At 50.2% G+C, this 12,048-nt stretch overlaps 1 protein-coding gene across 2 annotated transcripts in view; it reads left to right on the top strand.

The window, feature by feature from the left end:
* Nucleotides 1–3,825: 3,825 nt before the first annotated feature.
* SIN3A (SIN3 transcription regulator family member A) overlaps nt 3,826–12,048 on the top strand; it is a 66,883-nt gene continuing 58,660 nt past the window's right edge. Inside the window, exon 1 of one of the 2 annotated variants that reach the window (XM_025884076.2) lies at nt 3,826–4,086. The gene's annotated coding sequence lies outside the window, so the exon portion shown is untranslated. Of the gene's footprint in view, nt 4,087–9,598; nt 9,705–12,048 lie in introns of those variants that run through there. The other variant, XM_025884077.2, reaches the window with a different exon arrangement.

Below are 12,048 nucleotides of genomic sequence, written 5' to 3'. Positions count from 1 at the left end.
GCTGCCTGGTTTATTTCACCGAGCAGTCGGTTTCGGTAGGTTTCGGCGGCGGACTGGGTAAGGGGCGGGCAGGGGGAGATTCCTTCCCCCCTCGCTCCTGGAATGCCTTTAAAAAAATTATTGTAAAGAAGAAAATAGGGGATATTCCGTACGCCGACTGGAACCGAGCCTGGGCTGCGGCGCGCGGGCTCGGCAGGGGGCGGCGGCCTGAGCCCGGCGGGCCAGGCCCACTGAGCCCGCGGCGCCCGGAGTTGGTTGAGAGCTGGAGTTAGCGAGCGACCCGCAGCCGGCGGCTTTCCCCGCTAACCATGCTGTGCGAGGGCGGCAGCCACCCGGAGGGTTTTGTTTCGGCCCGCAAACTTGACGGAGGGGGCGATGGGCGCGATCCGGAGAGGCGCGGGCGCCGTGGGCCGCGGTTGTTATGGACTCTGGGGGCGGGGGCAACGCCGGACTTGCGGGAGGGGCGGCCGGGGGCGGGGGAGGCCACCGGAAAGAGCCCCCCGCGCCTGGCCACTAGCTCCGCGCGACGGTCTGTGTTCTCCGAACTCCCGGGCCGTGGCAGTAGAGCCAGCATTCGGCGCCGGAACCCGCCAGGCCGCGAGCCCGCGCGGAACTCGGCCCGGGGGCACGGAAAACCTCCAGGAACTCGGTGGCGGCTTCGACCCGCGGCCCCAGCTGATCCCCTTGCAAACATGGAGCTGCCTCCTTCCCCGCCCACCCCAAGCCGACCGCGGCGGCGGCGGCTGCGGCTCCCTTCTCCTCCCCCGGCCGTGCGGCTCGCCCGCTCATGGGGCGGGGGCGGGGGCGCGGGCATGTGAGCGCGCCCACGAGGGGGTGGCCTGAAAGGGGCAGTGAAGGTCGGAAACTGGGAAAACAGTCTCCACGCTAGGAATCGGGAAAAGGAAATGCATCAGCGGGCGGGGAGGGGCGCGGGGGGCGCGCCTGTCAGCCGGGATGGCGGCCGCGGGCTGGAAGGCGGGGCGCCGGCGCTAACCGCCGGGGTCGGGTGGGGCGATGCCGGGAGAGGAGGCGCCGGGGCCCCGGCCCACGGAGCGCCGGGTTGCCCCTGCCTCCACTCCTTGGCCTAGCCTGTTTACTATCTACTCCAGCAGCCGCCGCTTGTGCAACCCTCCCGGAGGGGAGCTGAGGGGCGGAGCCTCTCCCTCTCTCTTCCACCCACCTCGGGCTCCTCTAGAGGGCCCGCCTTCTCTTGTCTTCGACTGGCTGGGCGAGACTCCCTTTTTTCCTTCTCGGTTCTCGACTGGATGACATTCTCTCGAGCTCCGCCTATCGGAGGCCGGGCTGGAGTTTAAGTTGCTAGGATTTTTTTCCGTGAAGGGCGGAGGAAGGATTCCTACGACTTACGTGAGGCGCAAGGTCCCGCCCCCACTCCTGATTGGTGAGATGGGTAATCTCCGCCCCCTCCGCCCGAGCGAGCTAGGATGGGGGGGAAGTCCACCCCCTGTTCTCCGCCCCTTCCCCTACCCTGTGTGCGCGCTCGGCACATGTGTGAGTCCCGCCTTGCTCCTTCGAACTGTCCTCCCGCCCGGAAGTCCCGGGTTTGGAGTCCTTGGCGCGGGGAGGGGGGAGGGGGCGAAGAGAGCTGAGAAGGCACACAATGATTCCTCTAAGGCTGGAGATTCTGGTAGCTTTGCGATGAAGTTAGGGGTTAACGGCATGAGTGGATTTCGGGGCCCTCGGCTCCAGGGGTTCTGCAGGGGTGGATCTGGCCTTCCGGGCCAACTACTAAAGTTCTGACCCTGCGGCCTGGCTATTCTCGCGCCTCTTGACTTCCCGGAGATCACCCTGAATTTAAGCTTGAGAACGCCGCGGACGCCGGCAGCTTGGCCTTAGGTGGCTTTAACTAAAACTCTGAGCAACCTAAGATTGGCCTGGGTGCTTTAGGCAAGGTCCAAGGTGGTTCACCCCTGTTGACAGAGAAGTCGGGGGCGGCCCAACTCTGCTTGGATTCGAAGTGATTCTTGAGGTCCAGGTGGAGCGTCGTGTGGCACCCAGTCCAGGGAGCCGGGGACGGCCCAGAGTGAAAGGTACCGTCGATAAGTTCTGCAAAAGTGCCGCTTCTTCCTAACCTCGAAGAAATTTGATTCGAGCGTCGCTTTCGTTGGTGTGACCTTTTTTTAGAGCTCCGGCTTTGGGCAGGGCTTGGCTCTCATCCTTAGCTACTCATGGAGTTCACAGTTCACTGCCTTGTCCTTACGGCTCGAAGCCATCATTGGAGTCAGGCCCACCTGTTGCCAGCGCTGGTTTCCTTGCCGTCTCCCCTGGATTGCGGAGGGAGGACAAGATAGGACCTGGGAGCGGGTTCCCTGGGGCCTGCCACTTGGGGACTGACACGGCTCTCGGGGGAGTAGCCTTTTGCTGGAGAGCGGGAAAACTCTAGTCCCGCCCCCTCCTTTCCTGGCGCTCCTTGAGCGCCCCCCAAAGCAGGGCCAGCGTCCGTTCTCCGCCCCATTTGGTGAATAAATAAAAGCAACCTAGGCATTGCAAGCACTTTGTCTCTGTGTGTTTGAAGCACTATAACCTACACAGAGAAGGCCTAGGGACTGCCATTAACACTTGTTGGCCAGAGGAGTAGGTGAACAGCCATTCTTATCTTTTGTCACCAACTGTGGAATTTTTATTCTTTGTATGAAGTGTGGGGTGAAGGTTCATTTATGCTGTGGCCTGTTTGGTCTCCTTACTCAGTTCGAGTCCGAGTATGCCTCCAGATACACCCTGGAGATCGCAAACGCTTTACACCTCACGCTCCGCCTTCCGGAGGCTTGCCAGGGCGGTGGCTGTTAGGGCCCTGCCTTCATTTTGGTTATCTCCGCCCTCTTAGGACTGCATACTCAAGTTTAGGGATTGTCGGTGTTAGAAGTGTGCAGCCAAAACTAGCTGCGGGTTGGCAACCACTGGGACTATTTTTCGGCTTGGGTCTCCAGCTCTTAATTCTGTACGTACTGAAAGGAGTTGTACGGGTCCGGTTGCTCCGGATATTTGTGTTTACAAGGAAGCAGCGTGCGGAAATGTAAATTGTAGAGAGAACTGGATAGGATGAGGTTTTCTTTCTTTCTTTTATTTTTTCTTGTAAGGGGTCCTCCACGGTGGTGTGTTGCTGTCTCTCCCTTTCAAATCCCAAGGCTTCGGATCTCAGCTGCTGAGCTCCGCGCCCCCTCCTGTTTCGGGCCCTGGAACTCTCTGCACTTCAGTCTCTAGTGTAAACATTCCACAAAAGGACTGCTAAGGTTCAGCCTCCTCACGCGGGGCGGAGTCAGTTCCTTTCGAGACGGGCGTCCTGGCCAATGGAGGCTGCTACCGGCGCCGAGATATCCAATCGGGTGGTTGGGGGCGGGGCCTGCCTCATTTACGGACATTTTACCCCACATCGGTTACTTACCTTCCTGGGGCAGCGAGAGAGCCAGGGGTAGCCTTCCAATGCGATGACCGGCGAGGGCGGGAGCCGACTTGTTGGGCCTGTGGCTGAGACCGCACGGGGCGGGATATGTGGAGTCCTCCAATGAGACGTGAAGAGCTCCCCTGCTTCCTCCAATAGTGTTGAGGCGTGGGGGTGGGATTCAGCAATTCGCCTCCAATAGGCGGGGTTGAGTTAGGGAAGCTCCCCGCCAATAGGGGCGTGGAGAAGGTGAGCGGCTCCCCCTCCCCTCCCAGCCGAGGGGGAAGGGGCGGGCAGCCGGCAGGCAGGGCACAGCGATTGGTTAAACCTTTGACGGGCGGATAATGCGGCCTGTGGCGGAGCGAAGTTGAGTCTTCCCTCTGCGGGGCGGGCCGGGGGAGTGGGCGGGATTTCCCGGGTAACAGAGAAGCGGCCGCGGCGGTAGAGGCGGCGGAGACGGTTTCTCCATCTTTCCCCCCCTCCCCTTCCCCCCTCGGAGTTTCCCTCCCTCCCTCCCTCCCTCCTTCCCAGTCTGGGCACCGGGGCCTGTGACCGTTTCGTTAGCGGAGAGGAGGCTGCCAGTCCGCTTCGGCGGGCCTGTGCCTGCGCCGTTCTCGGGGCCTCCCTGCTGAGCCCGAGGCTCACGCCGAGAGGGACACGCAGTGAGGAGCGGCCGAAGCAGCTTTGCGGTGAGAGCACGCCGGGCCAGGGTCGGGGCGGGGAGCCTGGTGGCGGGTAACGCTGGACTCGAGGGTGTGTATTTTTAGGGGGCCTGACCTCCTCGGCTTCCCGTAGAGCAGACGGGCGGGAGGTGTGTGGATGTGTGAGGGGGGTGGGGGGCGGAGCGGGGTAGCTCTTCGTGCGGGAGGGGGAGGAGAGCGTAGTCCCGGTGCGCGCGGAGGGGGCGGGCTCTCGCGCCGCCGCTCAGGGGCGGGGCCGGCGCGCGCGTGCGATTGTGGAGAAAGGGGCGGGGCCGGCCCTGGCTAAGTGCTGTTTGCGGTCGACCACCCCTCCTAGCTTCCCGAGGTGGGCGGGGCCTCAGCTGGGCAGCCGCGCACTGGCATGCTGGGGTTGGGGGACGGGCAAGGGGTCTCCCGCGTGTGGTTTCGGGGCGCGGCAGGGAGGGGGCGTGAAGTCTGCTTTCCTCCGCCTTCTCGGGATCCGGTTGGCCGGAGGGGCCGTACGGAGCGGCGATGCCACTCCCCCAGGCCGTCCTCCCCCCTCCCCCCTCCCCCCGGTTTCCGCCTCCTTGGCAAGTGAGGCGGGGTTCGGGAAAGCCCGCTGTCCGGTCTGGCTTGGAGTCGCGGCGCCCAGATCTGCCCCGCCCTACGTCTCCGTGGGGGTGGGAGGGGCTCCCGCCGACTCTGAGCTGCGGAGGTGTCAGGACTTACTCTTGTGCCTCGGCCATGCCTTTTGCCTGGGGCAAGAGGGCTGTGTGCCAGAGCTGTTGTCTGTCTTAGCTCCACGCAGCATAGATGGCACCGTTCAGCCTTGGAGAGTGGGAGCACGGTCACCGCCGCTTGTAATTATTGGGGCGAGGTGCTCAAGGTCCTTTCGTTGGGAGTCTTGCAGTGGAGTGGCTGCTCGTGCTGTGACCATGCTTCCGCAGCGGTGATTGTGGGGGGAGGGGCGGAGAGTCATCAGAGACTAGAAATGTGGCCGGGGACAACCTTTCTTGGAGTTCCCTTAGGTTCAGTTACTATGGCTGTACGGGGCGGGGTTTCCTTTGAGCCAATAGGGTGGTGGGTAGTTAGACTTGGCCACTGTTAGGTGTCTTAGGACTTCAAACCCAGTTAGCCAGAAAAAGTCTTTAACTAAGCTGAGATTTAGAAAAGGAAGGGTTGGATTTACATTTTACTATTTAAAAAAACTATATGTTTATAAAAGATGATTTAAAAAAAAACTCAGACTGAATAAAATACTCTTGATTTCTTCTGCTCTTGCATTTTTGAAAGCTTTCATTGTACATACAGGTGGTTCTGATATGTAAGCTTAATTTCACAAATAAGTTGCAATTTAGGTAACGAGGTGTTCTTGAAAAATCTTCTCTTCTGATTTTATGTAATTGTTAGAACATCTAGACCATTTCTGTTTATATTCTGTAAAACATAGTGTTCTTGCCCTGTTTTGTTACAGAGGGTGAAGTCGAGGACTAATGTAGTTTTGTGTATGTGACTTTCATAGCATTGCCCTCCAACCTGTATTGGGGAGTTGCCTTAGGACATTTCATGTTTAATGAACTATTTAATTTTTTTAAGTGTTTTTTTTTTTTTTAATTTAAGTAATCTCTGTACCCAACATGGAGTTTGAGCTCAGGAGATCAAGAGTCGCATGGTCTTCTGGCTAAGCCAGCCAGGCTCCCCATAATGAATTATTTTAAATGAGGTTTTTGCTCTGACTTGATACGTTCTCTTTTCTTAAGAGAAATTACATGTTTTTGATATTTTTTTCTGAGAATATAAACACGGAGGAATATATTTATAGACTAATATCTGAGCAAGCCCTCTGACTGATACCTGAAGTTAAATTCTAGATTTGTGCTTTGTTCAGGTGGGACTGAGAGCTTGATGTCCTGCCCTATATTCATGTGAAGAGAGTAAGTCCTATCTCAGTTAAGGAAGTAGCAATGGCAAAGGTAGCTTTTTCATTTGAGTGATAGTGACTGTATTAGAATTGGTGTGGAGACAGAAAGCCTGGGTGTTTTTCTGATGTTATAAACTGCCAAAGATAGTGGAGATAGTGGAGAGGAAGGTTTGGTCAACACAAAGTTGTTCACACCATTTGCAGTGCTGTCTGCTGGGAAACACGGAAGACCTAAGTCGTGCCCTTAATATGTTGTCTCTTGGGGCACCAGGGTCAGAAGTCCCACATATGCTTTAAGGATTCAAGTAAGAACCTGGATGTACTATATTAGGGAAGTTTTTATAAATGCTTCTTACCTTTCCAAATAGCAGTATGATATAGACTATAGTTTTGTCAGAGTTAAGACCCTGATAGATTGGCATTTTGTAATTAAGAAGGTTTTACCCTAAGAGTAAGATTTGTGTGTGTGTGTGTGTGTGTGTGTGTGTAAAGAGGTATGTAATAATTTGATAAGATTCTTGGTAAAGCATAGTCCTGTTTATATCTTAAGTACAGACAAGATAACTGGAGATCTTTTCAAGGCAGATGTAATGGCTGCAAATTTTAGTCAGAATTAAAAGATTATGTCCATGTCATTCAGTAATCTAGTGAAGTGCTTTAGAAGGCTTTCTCGGGGCGCCTGGGTGGCTCAGCTGGTTGGGTGTCTGTCTTCGGCTCAGGTCATGATCTCAGCGTCCTAGGATTGACTCCCGCATCGGGCTCCTTGGTGGGCAGGGAGCCTGCTTCTCCCTCTGCCTGCTGCTCGCTCTCTCGCGCTCTTGCTCACTCTCTCTGACAAATAAATAAAATGTTTAAAATAAAAAAGGCTTTCTCCTTGTAATACTAGTAAGAGTTGTTAAGCTTTACTTTCTGTAGATTCTCCTAAAAATGATAAATGATAGTTAACATGCTTTTTATTTTTTAAAAAAAGATTTATTTGAGAGAGCGTGTGCATGGTGGGGGGAGGCACAGGGGCGGGGAGGCCCAGAGGGAGAGAAAGAAAGAATCCTCAAGCAGACTCCCTGCTGAGCACGGAACCCAGTGCGGGGGCTCCATCCCAGAACCCTGAGATCATGACCTGAGTCGCAGTCAAGAGCCGGCTGCTTAACCAGCTGAGCCACCCAGGCACCCCATTAACATGCTTTTTAAAACTATATCCTCTGTCTATATGAAAAATAAGAACTTTCATTTTTTTCTAAAGATTTATTTTTTTTTAATTTAAAAAATAAAGATTTATTTATCCTATAGAGAGAGAGAGCACACACACACATATGAGCTGAAGGGGCAGAGGGAGAGGGAGAGAGAATCTCAAGCAGACTGCGTGCCAGCTCAGGTTGAGATTACAACCTGAGCCAAAACCAAGAGTGGAAGGCTTAACCGACTGCACCACCCACACACCCCAGTAAGAACTTTCATTTATTGAGCCCTTATTATGTCCCAGGCACTGAGTTAGGCACTGTACATTTATTAATCCACTTAATCTTCATGATAACCCTGTCTAGTGGGTGCTACGAAGTCCTTGTTTTAAAGATGAGGAAACAGTGACAGATTAGAACTGTGGTAAGTGGCCATGACAGATGTGAACCCTGGTGTTCTGGTTCCAGAGTCCCTGCTCTTAACTCTACACTTCATTTATGTCTGATCTAAGGATAGTAAACAGAGAAGGAGCAGTGTGCTATTAAAAACAAGGTAAAATATATATAACAAAATTTACTGTTTTAACTATTTTTAAGTGTACAATTCACTGGCATTAAGTACACTCACTTTGTTGTGCAGTTGTTACAACTATCCATCTCCAGAACTTTTTCATCTTCCCCAACTGAAACTGTACCCATTAAACAACAGCTCCTTTATCTATCTATCTATCTGTCTTTAAACATTTTGGGGGGGCTCCTGGATGGCTCAGTCATTAAGCGTCTGCCTTTGGCTCAGGTCATGATCCCAGGATCCTGGGATTGAGCCCCGCTTTGGGATTCCTGTTCGGCAGGAAGCCTGCTTCTCCCTCTCCCACTCCCCCTCTTGTGTTCCTGCTCTCGCTCTCTGTCAAATAAATAAAATCTTAAAAAAAAAACATTTTATTTTAGAGCATGAGTGTGTGCACAGGGGTGGGGGCAGAGGGAGGGAAAGGGAGAGAGAGAAGCAGACTCCCCACTGAGTGCAGAGCCCTTCATGGGGCTCGAGCTCAGGGCCCTGAGATCATGACCTGAGCCGAAATCAAGAGTCGGTTGCTTAATCGACTGAACCACCCAGGTGCACCAACAAACAGCCCCTTTAAATCCCTCAACCATTCTACTTTATGTCTGTGTGAGTTTGACTACTCTAGGTATCTTATATAAGTAGAATCATACAGTATTTACCCTTTTGTGTCTGGCTTATTTCACTTAGAATAATGTTCTCAGGGTTCATCCATGTGGTAGCACATGTCAGAATTACCTTCCTTTTTTTTTTAAGATTTTATTTATTTGAGAGAGAGAGAGAGAGAATGAGAGAGAGAGAAAGCACATGAGAGGGGGGAGGGTCAGAGGGAGAAGCAGACTCCCTGCCAAGCAGGGAGCCCAATGTGGGACTTGATCCAGGGACTCCAGGATCATGACCTGAGCCAAAGGCAGTCGCTTAACCAACTGAGCCACCCAGGAGCCCCAGAATTACCTTCCTTTTTAATGGTGATTAATATTCCATTATATGTATATATCACCTTTTGTTGATTCATGCATCAGTAGACATTTGGGTTGTTTCCACCTCTTGGCTATTGTGAATAATGCCATAAAGAACATGGATATTTATATATATAAACAGATATATAAAAATCTTTTCAAGTACCTGCTTTGAATCCTTTTGGGTATATACCCAGAGGTGGAATTGCTGGATCAAATAGTAAATCTGTGTTTAATTTTTTGAGGACCTAGCAGTGTGCTTTTGAAAGCAGCTTTGAGGGAAAAAATTGGGACTCAGATTCTAAAGGGGAATTGAGTCAACACCCATTTATTGACCACCTTCTTAAATAGCCCTGGGGTGACACAGGAAGAGTCTTTGTCCCGGAAAAGTTTACATTCTTAGAAGGAAAGGCAAATATTCACATGATGATTTTACTACACATCAGTGGAGATTGAGTGCCGTAAGAGTCCACTACAGAGACCTGAAAGGAATTCAGAGGAGGGAGAACCTACCTTGGGTGGTGGAGGAGAGGACACTGAATGAGCAACTGGAGGGTGAAGCCTGAAGTCATAGATCCAGTTGAAGCAGGTTGTTGTTGTTGTTGTTTTTAAAGATTGTATTTATTTATTTGCTAGAGACAGCATAGGCGAGAGAGAGTGAGCGAGAGTACAAGCAGGGGGAGCTGCAGGCAGAGGGAAAAGCAGGCTCCTTGCCGAGCAAGGAGCCCGATGTGGGACTCAATCCCAGGACCCTGGGATCATGACCTGAGCTGAAGGCAGCCGCTTAACCGACTGAGCCACCCAGGCGTCCTGAAGCAGGTTGTTAAATGAATGATCTTAGACATCTCAAAAGTACCCCCAGAGAGTGCTTTGGGGTGTTAGAAGGAATGGCATTATGTTGAAATTTGCACATTAATTGTAGTCTCTTCCAGAGTTTGTGAATCCTGTTCTCTTCAGTTTACAGACCTGATTGCTTCTACTGCTTTGGAAGGTGTTTAAGAATCATAGTGAAGAAATTACAGACTTGGCACGTATGTCCCGGTTACCCTGTCAAGCTCAAGATAGAGTAGTATGGCCAACTATTGTTTACTAATACCTACTTTCCTTCACATGTCTTCCTATTTGTACTTCAGTAAGTGGGTAGAAGAGGTATTATCTTGGGACTTTTATCTTTTTCTGGTTACAGCTTAAGTAAATAATTCTGGATACTCTTTTGTTAAGGTTAAGGTATTCCAGCAGCATACCCAGCAGGGTAGTCTGTATTCCGCCATTATTGAGTTATATTCTTCACAAATATTTCATAGAATTTTGGTTTTGTGCCACTTTTTCTTTTTTTTAAGTAGGCTTCCTCCAACGTGGGGCCTGAACTCATGACCCAGAGATCAAGACCTGAGCTGAGATCAGGAGTCGGATATTTAACCGACTGAACCATCCAGGCGCCCCCTGCCACTTTTTTTTTTTTTTTTAAGATTTTATATATTTGAGAGAGAGAGGGCAAGGGGCGGGGAGGGGAGGAGCAGAGCGAGAGGGACAAGCAGACTCTGCTTAGCACAGAGCCCAGTGTGGGGCTTGATCCCATGACCCTGAGATCATGACCTGAGCCAAAATCAAGAGTCGGATGCGTAACCAACTGAGCCACCCAGGCGCGACAATTATCTGTCTTAATTGTCTTTTAACAACATGTTAAAAATCCCGAAAAACCTTGGCTTCCTTTAATTATGTAACTTTCTTTTTGGGTCTCTTTCTTCAAAAGACATGCCTAGTGAGATTTGTTCTCATATATAATCAAACGTATAGAGGTTTTTGTCCCTATACGTTTGTGGGGCAACTGGTTTTCTTCAGCAAGAGCTGCACCAATGACTTAGTCCATCTAGACTGGGACTTAACTTTTGTGATAGCCTCAGTGCCTAGGATAATATTGGCACATAATAGGTGATAAAAAGTATACAAAGTGAACTCAAATTGCAATTTAAAGTTTGTTAACTAGAGGCTACATCTGTTTAGTTGCAATTAGCTTCAAAGTTAGACATTTATTTGTAGCAGTTTCCAAGGCATACCTCTCTTTTTTGACCTTCCCTTCTCTTGCTTTTGTACTACTCACCACCTTTCCGTCTTGTGTGTCTCCATGTTATTTGTACTTAGAGCATCATGGCTGCGGGTGCTTCCTCAGTCCTGCTGATATGATATCTTTGGGGACTTGAGGCTAATGAAGGATATACAGGTCTGTAATCCCTAATCTGCAGCTCTGAAACACAAGAATTTTTGTTTTTTGGTAAGTTTGGTTCCACAACTAATTAAGGGCCACCAGCCTGGTCTAGGCTGTCTCACTTGATGCAGAAATGTGAATGTGCTTAATTAAGGAGAGTTACCTTGTATACTCCATCACCTTTCTAAAATCCAAACAATGGTGATAACTTCCAAATTTCTCTAACTGGGGACCTCTCCCCTGTACTGTAACTAAACATAACCAGTGGCCCACTCCATATTTTCTCTTGGATATTTATTAGGCATTTGACTTCTTTTTTCCGTCTTTTTTATATTTGATCTTCAGCAAATCCTATTTGCTCTATATTCAAAATACTACCCAGAATTTGATCACTTAATACCACCATCACCACCCTACTCCCAACTATAGCAGTGATTGCAAGTACATCTCTAGCTTGGATTATCAGTTACCTTAACTGTTCCCTCTGCTTTGTTATTCAGCATCTCTTTAGGCTTTTCTTAGCACAGCAGTCCAAGTGAGTCTTAAAACTTAACTCAGACCATGTCACTTTTCTGCTTAAAACCCACCAGTGGCTTCCCATTTCAGTCTGATTATTAAGCTTGGGTCCTTATTATGACCTTTGAGAAGAAACACAATATGCTCTTTACCTACTACCCCCAACCCCATTACCTCTCTGATTTCATTTTCTACCAGTCTGTCTTTCCTCCATTCTGTTCCAGTTATACAGCCTTTTTGCTATTCTTGGAAAATATTAAGCACATATATGCATCAGGGTCTTTGCATTTCCTGTTCCCTCTACCTTTAATGCTTCCTCACTGATTTCCACATGGTTAGCTCTCTACTATTTTACCCAAAAGTTACCTTATCGGTGAAGTATTCTTTGGTCACTTGTATATAAAATTTCAAAAACCCTTCTTTTTCTTCTTAGCACTTGTCACTGTCTAGTATTCTGAACACTTTGTGTACTTTTTCTCCCTCTTCATGCAAACTTCATGAAGGAGGAGATTTTTGTTTGGTTTACTGCTATATCCCCAGCTCCTAGAAAAATGCCTGGCACATAGTATGTGCTCAATATATATTAGAGGGTGCATGCATGAGTGAGTGAATGATTTGAGTTCTACCATAGACAAGACTGTATGCTATGCACA

This window comes from Callorhinus ursinus, unplaced genomic scaffold, assembly GCF_003265705.2.
Source record: "Callorhinus ursinus isolate GAN/ISIS: 27379988/994484 unplaced genomic scaffold, GSC_fseal_2.0 scaffold25, whole genome shotgun sequence".
In the NCBI taxonomy this organism is placed as follows: Eukaryota; Metazoa; Chordata; class Mammalia; order Carnivora; family Otariidae; genus Callorhinus; species Callorhinus ursinus.
This window is presented reverse-complemented; position numbering and strand designations above follow the sequence as displayed.